This window comes from Tenrec ecaudatus, chromosome 7 (assembly GCF_050624435.1).
Source record: "Tenrec ecaudatus isolate mTenEca1 chromosome 7, mTenEca1.hap1, whole genome shotgun sequence".
In the NCBI taxonomy this organism is placed as follows: Eukaryota; Metazoa; Chordata; class Mammalia; order Afrosoricida; family Tenrecidae; genus Tenrec; species Tenrec ecaudatus.
In genome coordinates, this window is record NC_134536.1 from 108,262,651 (window position 1) to 108,275,893 (window position 13,243).

The 13,243-nt window shown below is 38.9% G+C and overlaps 1 pseudogene; it reads left to right on the top strand.

Annotated features, from left to right (window-relative positions):
- Nucleotides 1-2,749: 2,749 nt before the first annotated feature.
- LOC142452447 (zinc finger protein 304-like) lies at nucleotides 2,750-3,939 on the top strand (annotated as a pseudogene).
- Nucleotides 3,940-13,243: the final 9,304 nt, after the last annotated feature.

Consider the following 13,243-nt stretch of genomic DNA (forward strand, 5'->3'; position numbering starts at 1 on the left):
TGGTACAGAAGTAACAGTATCATTTGCTGTAAATTATTACCATATATACTCTTGTATAAGCTGAGATTTTAGCACATTTTTAAATTGGTGGTAAAATTAGGTACCTTGGCTCATATTTGGGTAAGCTTATACTCAAGTATGTATAATAGTATTCCAATTGGGGAAATATTGTTTCCAAAATTTAAATATTTTATCTACTCCATCTCCTTCTTTCATAAAATTATTAGTATTTTAAAATTAAATTTTGATGACAAAACAGTACAGCTGAGGTTTCATTCTTCTGAATGACACAAAAGTGTGCTAGGAAACAAGCCAAGAATTTAGTTTTATGTTACGTGTTTTATTTTATTGCTTTATTTTACTAGATGGTTTTATTTTTCTTGTCCGTGGTGTGAGCCTTTACTGTGTCTTCATAATGAAATGCAGATACTCTGGTTCTATCCTCAAACATTTAAGCCCCATAGACCGTGATCGGGTCTATCCACAAGGTGGAAAATGTATGCCTGCCTAAGAGAACTCCAGGAGGTGTAGTGGCTTACACAGGGTCAGCGGTACAAAACCACCAACTGCTTCTTGGGAGAAAAATGAGCTTTATTTCCATAAAGATTTACAGTCTTGGAAATCCATAGGGGGTATATTTACTCTGTCCTACAGTGTTGCTCTGTGTACAAATTGACTCAGTGGCAGTAAAGGTGGTTGTTGCTTTTAAAATGCCTTTCTAAAAAACAATAAAGAAATTGTTCAACACCTCACGATTTGACACATTTGGAAAGCATGTTCAGTAAAATTAGTCTCATAAACATAAATACTCTATGAGGCTACAATTAGGAAAAATCAGGGAAAATGATTTTACACCAAAAGAAATAGACTTTGATGGTCACAGCAAGGCTGGGGAGAGGGAGCATGGAAAGGAAAGAGGGAAGAAGAACGCATACACACGCACACACACACACACACGAACACACACACGAACACACACACACACGAACACACGCATAGTGACCTACGTAGGCACTTACGTAGGCATTCATATTCTTGAAAGTTGAACGTCAAATAAGGAAGACTGAAGAAGAAATGAAGTTGAGTTATAGTGCTGGAGAAGAATATTGAATGTGTTATGGACTGTGAGAAGAACATACTACTTGGTTCTGAAGAAGTACATCACTAATGTTCCTTGAAAGCAAGGACGGAAAGACTTCATCATATATACTTTGTATATAACATTAGGAAATGCTAGTTCTCAAAAATGGACATCATGGTTGATAAAGTAGAGGATCAGCAAAATGTGTGAGACTGTTGTGGTAGGTACATAATCTATTCTCAATTTGAGACTTAGGAGTTTAACCTGTCAATCAGGTCACAGCGTGTATGGGGCCATAGTCTAAAGGCAAAGTGATCAGTGGGCACCCTGGTGAGGTTAAGTGAGGCAGCCCACATTGAGGTGACCAGAATCCGACCAGATGAGAAGATTTTTGTGCCTGTGAGCTGGTGCATAATGCTGAAGACTTTATGGATGGCCTGTCCTGATTTGACTTTGCTTATGAATGCAGACTTCACAAGGTTGCAAGTGGATTGAAGATTATTTACACCAAAGAATCTGATTGTATCCTCAGAGCACTGGATTGATTTAAGTGGGTAGTATAGATATTATATACCCAAAATGGGGCAGATAAAGGCATGAAGTAGCTTTAGATGTCAGCGACGTCATTTGCCAGGGACGAATTTCCTCAGAATGGAAACAGCGTGGACTGGAATGTTGATTTGTGACAATCTCCAATCTTGTTGGCTTGTTGTCCCCCTCCCTTTCGAGTCTTTGCTGGAGATGTGACCTCATTGTTTGCCAGTTCCCTACAGGTTCTATTGCCAGCATGTCTGCCCACCATTTTTGCAGCCCCAGAGGCAGTGCCCAGTGCCTCTAACCCCTTTTGCCAGGAGGGCAAAGACACAGCATCCCTGGTATTGGCACCGCCATGGTCCACTCTGGTGGCCAACCTCTCCAGCATCACACCTTTCCTATTGAGTCCCACGGTGGTGCGGTTCAGTGAAAGATGCACGGACCAGGAAATACAGAAGTGGCCAATTTGGATTTAAGAGACATTGACACACATCAGGGGACAAAGCAAGACTTGAGACCACAGAGGCAACTGCTCCCAAGCCCATCTCGACAGAAGGAGTCTTACTTCAGGCACATCTGATACACCAAATCTCCAGGCACTGCCGCATGAGGCATCTGTAACTTTTGAGGATGTGGCTGTGACCTTCACACAGAAGGAATGGGGACAGCCGGATCTGGCCCAGAGGACCCTGTACCAGGAGGTGATACTGGAGACCTGCAGCCTCCTGGCCTTACTGGGGTGTCCTGTGCCCAGGCCAGAGCTGATGGATGAGCTGGAGCTCAGGCAGGCAGTAAGGACCATGAAGAAAGACCTGGCTCAACACACTTGTCCAGGTGAGAATAAGGATGAGACAACAAAACCTATCACTTGTGAGCTGGCCTTGTCTGATGAAGTGTTACCCCAGGAAAAACTGAAGCAGGGTACCCCAGGGAACTTCAGGTTGGAGAGAACCATAGATCAGAAAGGACCATGGTGTATTCAGGAAGAAAATGCAAATCCAAGGATTGACCTCCAGAAGGAAATGTTTCCCAGAAACATGAGCCCAGCACATGATGGCATGTGGACAGATGAAAATATCCATTCATTGATTGCACAAAAGTGAATCTTTCCAGGAGATACTCTCTTTGTTCATGATGCAGGACAAGGACTCTGTGACCTTTAAGGATGTGTTGTGTATTTCTCCCAGGAGGATTGGGGGCTCTTTGATGAGGCTCAGAGACTCTTGTACCACAATGTAATGCTGAAGAATGTTGCCTTGGTGGCCTCATTGGGTTGTTGGCGTGATGTGGAGGAGGAGACACTCTCTGAGCAGGATGTTTCTGTGGAAGGAGTGTCACAGGTCATGATTCTGCCCACCCAGAAAGCCCACCCCTGTGAGAATTGTGGCCCATTCTTAGAAGACATTGTACAACTGGCTCAGCACCAGGGATCAGTTCTCATGCAGAAAACATACATCTGTGGGTCAAGTGGAAGAGACTTCTTGCCTCATGTAAACTTTGAGCAGTAGCAGGAGCAACACAATAGAGAGAAGCCTTTTAGATTAGGATGACCGTCAGACCTCATTTGAAAAGAGCTGTGCAGTCTATATTTCAAGGTGGCCTTTCATGTACAGGGAGGACGGAATGCACTTCCTGGACAGGCCTGATCTCTTCCAGGAACAGACTGGGGTGAGCTTATCCAAAAGGACTTCGTGCACAAAATCCTTCCCTCAGAATTCAGCTTTGGGGCAGCACCAAGGTGCCCAAGATGGACAGACCTTCTTCAAGTATAGCAAGTATGGGGAAGCCTTTCTGAAGACCTTTGCTCTGCTCAACATCTGGATCACTCAGACTGAAATACCCTTCAGATTCCTCACCTGTGGAAATGACAAGGAGAAATCAGCTCTTATAAAACGCAAAAAAAAACTCACAGTGGTGAAAAAGCTCATGTGTGTAAGAAATGTAGAAAAGCCTTCACTCACCTACCCAACCTCAGAACACACCAGAAATTTCATACAGGAAAAAGGCATCACTCATGCAATGAATGAGTGCCTTCAACAAGAAAGACACCCTTATTCAGCACTAGAGAGTTCACACCGAAGAAAGATCTTATGACTGCAGTGAATGTGGAAAGGCCTACAGCAGGACCTCTCACCTTGTTCGGCAACAGAGAATTCATACTGGAGAAAGACCTTAAAAGTGTGATGGATGTGGGAAAGCCTTTAGCCGCAGACACCCTTGTTCAGCACCAGATATTTCATGCTGGAGAAAGGTCTTATGAGTGTATTGAATGTGGGAAATTCTTTTTTAAACATTTTATTAGGGGCTCATACAACTCATCATAATCCATGCATATACATACATCAATTGTATAAAGCACATCCATACATTCTTTTCCCTAATCACTCTCAAAGCATTTGCTCTCCACTTAAGCCCTCTGCATCAGGTCCTCTTTTTTTGCCCTCCCTCCCCGTTCTCCCCTCTCTCATGAGCCCTTGATAATCCAGATTGTTATTTTGTCATATCTTGCCCTATCCAGAGTCTCCCTTCCCCCCCTTCTCTGCCACCCATCTCCCAGGGAGGAGGTCACACGCGGATCCTTTTAATCAGTTCCCCCTTTCCAACCCACTCACCCTCCACTCTCCCAGCCTTGCCCCTCACACCCCTGGTCCTGAAGGTATCGTCCACCCTGGATTCCCTGTGCCTCCAGCTCCCATGTGCACCAGTGTACAACCTCTGCCCTATCCAGTCCTGCAAGGTAGAATTCGGATCATGGTAGTTGGCTGAAGAAAGCATCCAGGATCTGGGGGAAAGCTGTGTTCTTCATCGGTACTACATTGCACCCTGACTGACCCATCTCCTCTCCTACACCCCTCTGTGAGGGGATCGCCAGTGGTCGACAAATGGGCTTTGGGTCTCCACTCTGCACTGCCCCCTTCATTCACTGTGGTGTATATATAAGGCATGATGCCTTATACCTGGTGCCTTTGGCACCTCGTGATCGCAAAGGCTGGTGTGCTCCTTCTATGTGGGATTTGTTGCTTCTGAGCTAGATGGCCGCTTGTTCACCTTCAAGCCTTTAAGACCCCAGACACTATCTTTTTTGATAGCTGGGCACCATCAGAAAAGCTAACTTTTAAGGTTTCAGTATTACCATTTGATCTCTTTCCTCCAGTAAAATTTTGAGTTAATAGTCCCAGACTAATAAAAAGGGCATATATGTCTTATACACAAATGTTAAATAAAAAATTACCACTTAGATATTTCAAAAACACCACAGTTTCTTGAAAAGGAAAAAAAAAACTTTCCATCTTGAAAAGGTGAAAAATGGTGGATACATCAGCAGTTTAAATTTTAATTAAAATACAGATTAATTTGAATTGGTGAAATACAGCATTTTTTAGTGTTTTCCTTACATTAAACATTTTTTAGACACACTTGTGCAGTACCAGCAAATCCACACTGGAGAAAGGCCTCATGGGTGTGGTGAATGTGGGAAATTGTTCAGTCATAGTTCCAACCTCATTGTCCACAGGAGACTTCACACTGGAGCAAAACCTTATGAGTGCAATGAATGTGGGAAATGCTTTAGTCACACTCTAGCCTTATTTTACACCAGAGAGTTCACACTGAAGAAAAGCCTTATGTGTGTGGTGTATGTGGGAAAATCTGCAGCAGAAGCTCCCATCTTGTTCAACACAAGAAGTACACACTGGTGAAAGGCGTCATGGGTGCAATGATTTTGGTGACCTTTTAGCTGTCACTCTATAACTTGTTTATACTAAAATATTCACACTAGAATGATTTTATGAGTGCATAAAATGTACTGTTTCCCAAAAAAGGCAAGAAGTGGATCACTTAAACATTTTCATAGGTGGAGAATATATTCATAGGATTATAGGATTAAGGTGTAATTGTTATTAATTGCAGTTGTTAGACATAGGATATTTTTGTTTTGTTAAACTTTGTGTTTAAGTGAGGGCGGCACATTGAATTATATGCATTTTAATTTTATCCTATTAGGTACTGATATTATTTTATTATTGTTTGTTTGAATATTATTTATGGTTAAAGAGTTGTATGAAAGTGGCAAATTGACATAAGGTTGTCTGTGGTAGGAACATACTCTGTTGTCAATTCGAGACTTTTGAGTCAATCAATGGTGACCTCATTTGGAGGTGCTAAGGAGCTAAGCTAAGTTCATTGGAGGCAGGACATAGGTTCGCTCCCTGTGAGACATCCCTGTGGAGATGACACTTGGAGAGAGGCTGATGGAGCCAGACTCCTGGAAGCCTGAGAAACCACATGGAGACCCTTGCTAGTGTTGATGTGCTTATAATGCCACTGGATCCACAACACTTCCCATTCACTGGCCTGTGATCTTTCTGCATTCAGTATGATTGCATGTATTTTGTGAGTCTGAAGATGTTTTTATAGATAGGTATCAGACATAGGGGCTAATATCAGACTTATGGACTTGATCTGGACTGGGCTGGGATGTTTTCTCAATATTCAATTGCTCTTGTATATAAAACTCTTTCTTATACACATATGCGTATCTTCCTGGATTTGTTTCTCTAGTCTACCTGGACGAACACACCTGTAAAGGAGATGAACTGACACATTGACTGCAAGCATAATTGTGAGGATGGCCCAGAACCGGGCCTGACTTCTTTTTGTTGCATGTAGGTTTCCTGTGAATCATAACTGACTTAAATGTACCAATCAACAGTAAGAAGTGGCATTTAACTGAGAACACAGATATGTGTATACCTTCTTAGGTTTTGTACAAGATAATGTATATTTTAAATGCTATTTCACAGCAATGATACTTGTGACTCAGATTACATGTTATCTATATTAAACATTTCATGGGTATGGTAAAATTTGAAGAAACTGCCCTCTGATTTTAGGATGTCCGAATTTTGCCCATAATTTTAAAATGTCAAATTAAAAGAAATACTTGTATAGATAAAATATGCAGAAAATTCAGGAAAATATATCCTTTAAACATAGGCACTTGGACAAGTAACCTCATTTATCTACAGGATCATATTTACTTAACAAAGAGTTCTCATAGTTTTCAAATTCTATTTAAATTTTAAAATATTCCAACACTATATTTCATTATAATTAGTGATTATTATACACACATAATTTTGAAAATTGAAATCAATTTTCCTAGTTCTTCTTTAGCTTTGAATTAAAAGTTTTACTGTAACTGTGCTATTCAGTCCATTCTGACTCCTAATGACTCAATAGGACAGGAGAGAAATCCTCATCAGATTTCCTAGGCTACAAGGTTTAAATAAAGAGCCCTGTTAGCACAGTGGCGAAAACATTTGGCTGCTAACCAAAAGTCTGTGATTCTAATCCACCAGCAGCTCTTTGGGGGTGTGCAGGGAGGGGGTGGGGTAGATGTAGCAGTCTGCATATGTAAAAATTTGCATCCTTGGAATCTCTAAGGGCAGTTCTACTCTGACCTATAGTCCTCTTTCAGTTGAAATCCATAGAACAGCCATTGATATTTGTTTTATTTTTACAAGTGCAGTGATTAAATGACTATTCCTTGATAGAAAGATGTGGTAGAAAACATCCAAAAAGATTAAAACTGGTTACCATCAAATTGATTTAAACTCAACTTCAGAGACCATACAGAAGAGCTGTCCTCTATTCTGTAGGGTTGCCATTGGCTGGAATTGACTCCATGACAATGGAAATCTCTATGGGAGCAGATGGCTCGATCTTTATGCCCATGAAGCAGGGACAGACCAAACTTTAACTGTGTTTGGGAAAAATATTGAAAGTTTTGCATGATAAAAAGTAAAGAATTCTGCTATTCTAGACCCCAAAATCATCTTGTTAAAAGTTATTAGATCTTTAGAAGTATATTTTTAACAAATAAATTTTCTTTGTAATATGCTTGAAGTTAACCTTTACAAGTTGCTAGGTAACAAGGCCACTGAGACCAGAAAGGCTAGTTTCATTATGCATTATCTTTTACCTAAATAAATAATTTCATAAAAACAATAAAAACTAACAACACACTGTATTTTTAAGAAAATGTTCCTCTTTTCACAAGTTTAGGAATTTTATAACCCAGACTCAATGATTTTTTGATTGCCTTCTGTAGTAAATTATGTGTCAACCAATTTGAAATTTTGTTCAAAAGTTAGTGATAACTTTGTGTATAAGCAATTAAAAAATTCCAATGAATCAAGTTTGCATTTACTGAGTAAATGATGAGCAGCCCAACTTTAAAACTGTCTAGTAGATCTCCTGATTTATTTAATTAGGACACCTTTCAGTTAGCATCTGAGGATTTAACCTGTTTTCCACCAAAGTTTTTTCTATTGTAATAATAACATAAATTGTATTTTATATTTTTAATTTTCCTAAGTCAAATATTTACTATATTTATATTTGCTTCAGTAGAGTTTGTATGTGCGTGAAATTTTAAAAAACACCTATATTTGTGCCCATCTTGTAACAAAGTCAATGAGATAAAACTGACAGTAAACATGGGTTCAGGAGTCCAGACTTTGAAGCATTTAGTGATGGGCACAAGTGGGTTGCCCTCTTCTTGGTAAACAAAAGGTGCAGACAATGCCAAACCGGAGGAAGAGAATCATCTGAGACACCGGCGTGCAATCTGAAATGTGAACCAGTTGCCCTCAAGTCTCAAAATATCCTATTTTTGGAGCTGAAATGGAGGAATGACTTTTCACCCGCCACAATGAGGAGACTCAGGCTGAAATGCCACATGGCCACACATCCTGGAGTTCCGTGTTTCTCCTTGGTGAGCACACTCTGAGGCAGATTTTCAAAGCCACACTTGGAGTGTGATACTTGCGCTTTCTCACTTCTAGGATTTGTATCAATTTTAGATTCATTTATTTTTCTTTATGTGTTCTGCTGACTGATTTACAATTTATGGAAGATATACATATCTCCACTAATGTTCAGTTTCATGTAGCACTGTCTCTTTTCTATAAAGAATTATACTACAAAATGCTTCTAGTTTTCTTGTAAGAGATATATTAAAATGTATATTAAATCCTGGAGATTAAGATGCATATTTTTTAATCCACATTTGAGAATAGTTTGTTTTACTTAAAAGGTTATTTTTCAGCTTTCAGATTTTAAAGCTGGAGCATGACTTTGTTATTTATCTGTACAATAAAAATGAAAACCTATTAGTTTTATTGAATTAAAAAAGAAATCTCTAGAAACAGCTTTAATTTGTTAAATAATTTCTTCAGAATAGGTGAAGAATAAAGGGGAAGCAAGAATAAATCTTTGCTATACCCTTAGAGTAGATTTATATTTTTATATAATTACTTTATTTTCTGATAATGGAAGTTAGGACAAGATAACATCTTACAGATAATGCAAGTTCCAACAACAACAAAAACAAGCTACAGGTCTATGGCTCTCTTAACCCAAGCCAGGGCATTTTCAATAGTCCCATATTCAGGTGACAGCTCAACAATGAATAAGCAAGACCATAAAAGAATTGGTACATTTGAATCATAGCACTGATGAAGAATATAGAATGTGCACTGGGCTGCCAGAATAATTCATGAATCTGCCTTGGAGGAAGTACAGCTAGAATATTCCTTAGAAGCAAGTATGGTGAGAATTTGTTAAAGCAAAGTGTCATTCAAAAGAGGAAGAACCCAACAAGATGAATTGACACAGTGAAATGGGTTATGAGTAAAAGAAAGCTAGAAAATAAAAATGTGTGTAGTCTCACAGATGTATGTGTGAGTGTATCTTATCTGCTCTCTCCTATACACTCAATTTTCAACATGCAGACATCAATCTTGACTAGACTGACGTGAAGTTCATAGGCATTTCCATCTCCAATTTACTTGTCAATATCAGAAGAAATTAAACTTTTCAATGAAGTCAGATGTTCTTATTTCCCTAGACAAACACTGTTTTAACTTTTTCCATTGGCTATTTCTTCATTTCTAATGTCTGTTTAAATATCAATAACCAAGTCAGTAATGTCATCATAATTACAAAATGGAGTGACAATAACAAGCACTAAGTATGGAAATTCACGGGCCCAATAAAGCAATCAATGCACCCTTACATACACAGACACACTACACATGTTTTCAGAGACAATCCTACTACAATGTAAATGTGTACAAAGCCACAGAAAACAAACAGGCAAATCTGTTTAATGGCTCTTAGATGCTCAGATTTTTAAACAGGCAGTTACATAATTAACTTCAGGGTAACTTCCTCTCAAGTTGTGACTCTCCAGATACAGTTGTTCAGTTTTTGTTATTGTTGTTGGGTACTTTCTAGCTCACTCAAGCAATCTCTATCATATGGAGTTGAGCTGCCCCATCGCATGTCCTGACCTTTAATATCTACACGAGCAGACTGCCAGGACTTTCTCCATGGAGAACTGCTACCCACCTTTGGCTAGCATCCAAACTTTTATCACTTCATCACGAAGACTCATTTTGCAATGAAATTTAATGTAGTTAATGTTGCCAACATGGAGAAAAACCATCAGAAGACAATATTTATGGGGGTAAATCCTGGTTGTTTTCATATTAATTTCATATTGTCACTGTAATAAATTACTACTAATTTAAAACAATGAAAACGTATTACATCTAGCTCTAGTAGTTCCAGATTCTGAAATGACGGTGAGATCATGGCTACAAATTCTTGAAACCTTAGAGCAGTAGTTCTCAACCTTCCTGATGCCGTGACCATTCAATACAGGTCCTCATGTAGTGGTGATCCTCCCCACCCCCAACCACCAAATTATTTTTGTTGCTACTTCATAACTGTAATTTTGCTACTGTTATGAATCAGGTGACCTCTGTGATAAGGTCGTTTGAGCCGATGTAGTGAATAAGATTTCTGTGCTTTACATATGGAGAAGTCCCCAGGTATAGTCCCCCCTTGAGTTATTGGCAAAAAGGTATTTGCTTTTGACAAATTGTTGATTGTTGAAAATTCCGTTATGTGATCTCCAGCTTTATTTCTTGCATCAAGACAATATTTTCCAATGACTGTTCCTTCTTTGTCTCCAATGTTTGCATTCTATTTGACAGTAATTATCCATACATCTTGATTGCATGTTTAACTAATTTAAGACTGAATAAGTTCCTAAAATCCTTCAGTTCTTTATCACTAGCTTAGTGGTTGGTGCATCAATTTGAATAATAGTTGGGTTGATTGGAGTTCTTTATATGTGTGCATGAATTATCCTAACACAGACAGCAAGGTACTTTGAGGAAGATCTTGAAACATCCTTTCTGATGATGAATGTGACACTATTCCTCTCACATGTGGCATTTCTGGCATAGGTAATCATATGGTTATATGATTTAAAATGGCCAACACTAGACTGTTTCAGCTCATTGACACCTACCATGCCTGTCTTTATGCATCCCATTTCACTTTTAATACTTCCAATATTCCCAGACTCATACTTCAGACATTCCAACTTCAAACTGTTAATTGCTGTTTGCATCTGTTTCTTCTCCGTTGGAGCCATGTCCCATCATCAAATGAAGGTGCTAAAGACTTTACTCCCATTTCTTTTACTGCAGTCTCTGTTCCTTTGAGAAGGCAGCTCCTCCTCAGTCATATGTTGCGGGTCTTCTGACATTTTCTGCCAGTATCTCTGACAATGTCCTGCTTCTCTTGATGAGGTTTTCGATATCTGAAAATGTGTCAAACTAGGTATAAGGGTTTACTTGTCTACTTTCTCAGAAGTAGACAACCTAAACCTTCTTATAGTCTGCAAGCTCTGCTGAAACCTGTTCACTCTGGATGACCCTGCTGGTGTTTGAAATACCAGCGATACAACTTTCAGCATCCCAGAAACATACAAGCCGCTATAGGACAACAAACTGACAGACAACTGGTGTCTGTAAAGATTACGCCCTTGAAAAACTATGAAGAAGGTTTACTATGTTCTACAGGATCAGTACAAGGCAACTCAATGGCATCAAGATCCCTGTAGTTAAAATCTCATTCGAGGACGAGGTTTCTTCTTTACATTAAGGATGCAATATTGGTATAGGATGTATTTTAATTCAATCTTGTTTGGGAGAGAAAAGAGCAGTTTAAGCAATTAGGAAGCTTCCAGAGATAGGAGAAGACAAATGCCACGTTACACAAATCTCACCAGGGAATCAAGGTACGGAAGATTAAAAAAAGAAGCAAAACTTCTCCAGAGCGGATAAGAAAGAAAGTCTTCCATTAGAAATTGATGCGCTGAATTTGGACACTTAACTCCCTAACCTGAGGAAATAAATGTCTCTGTGTTAAAGTTATCCGCTTGTAGTATTTCTCTTACAGCAGCACGAGGTGACTAAGATGTGATGTAACACTCACATTCCGATACAAGCTGGGATTCTGTTATAAGATCAGGATTCCTAATGTTATGATATCCCCTAGACATCTGCCCAATCTTTGAGAACTACTTTGATCTCTGGATCTGGAGGTTGGTGGTGAAGCATATATTGGAGTTATAAATGTGGGCAGCACAAGTTCACAGGCAATATTTCATGTTACCACAGTAGGAGCTGAGTATTTGACAAACAATGAGCAAGATAGTGATTAAGGGCAACTTGTTCTGAAATACATATTCCTAGACTCAAAATAGCTCTGACATTTATTACCTAGGCAAAAATTCCTGTGTAATTTCACCTATCTGAAGTTTTTCATCAGAATTAAAACAAAATGAAAAAAACTAGAAAATACTTTAATATAGGGAGAAATACGATACATATGTTTACAGGAATAGTAGTTTCTGAAAATGACTGAATATGCTGTTTAGGTACTCTGCGGGGGTACTCTTCTGAGTCATTCACATGAATTATTTCGGTGAAGTGTTTGTTTTTTATTCTTACCACCATTTTACAAGTGAAAGATCTGAGATACAGGAACACTGAGCTACTTAACCCTGAGCACATAGTAAGTGGTGAAGATTGATTTCAGACCCAAAGTCTTGTTTCCATACAATTGTTCTGAACCTCTGTTATGATAGGACACTTGCAAAATTTTGAACATTTTTTAAGTTTATGAAAACAATGCAATTGAAAGATAATGAATGATTTCATGACTTTTTGAAGCCCCCTCCCTTGTACATAATAGAGCCATAGTGTTATAACTTGATTTATAGAGAGGAATGGTGATATCTAGCCATGTGAATTTGAAATGCGTAATAACAAGGAATTAATATCCAAGTATAAACTGTAAGGCTTCAAATGGTTATTCAGAAATGGTATCCCAGCAGAGAGAGCAATCCAAGAATCCTTGCACAGTTTGTTGTTGCATGCAATGCAGTATCAACAGAAACTGCAATAAGACTGCTAAGCCAGGACAAAAGGATTGAGAAATGAAAGGCTCAGTGACCAAGAAAGAAAAAGCCAAGGATAGAAACAGGTTTAGGGAATTAAAAAGGCAGCCTGAAAAGGCTGGGACATACACGACCACGTTCATATTACATACCTTCACAGGTAGGAATGAGTACTCATTGCAATATGCCAGACTCAGTATAATCTTTTAGTATGCGTTATTATTGTTTAAAATCAAATTTTTATGAATTTTTGAGCTCCTAGGAAATTTGTATTATGCAGACTCAGAAATTTCCTTTGGTGGAAA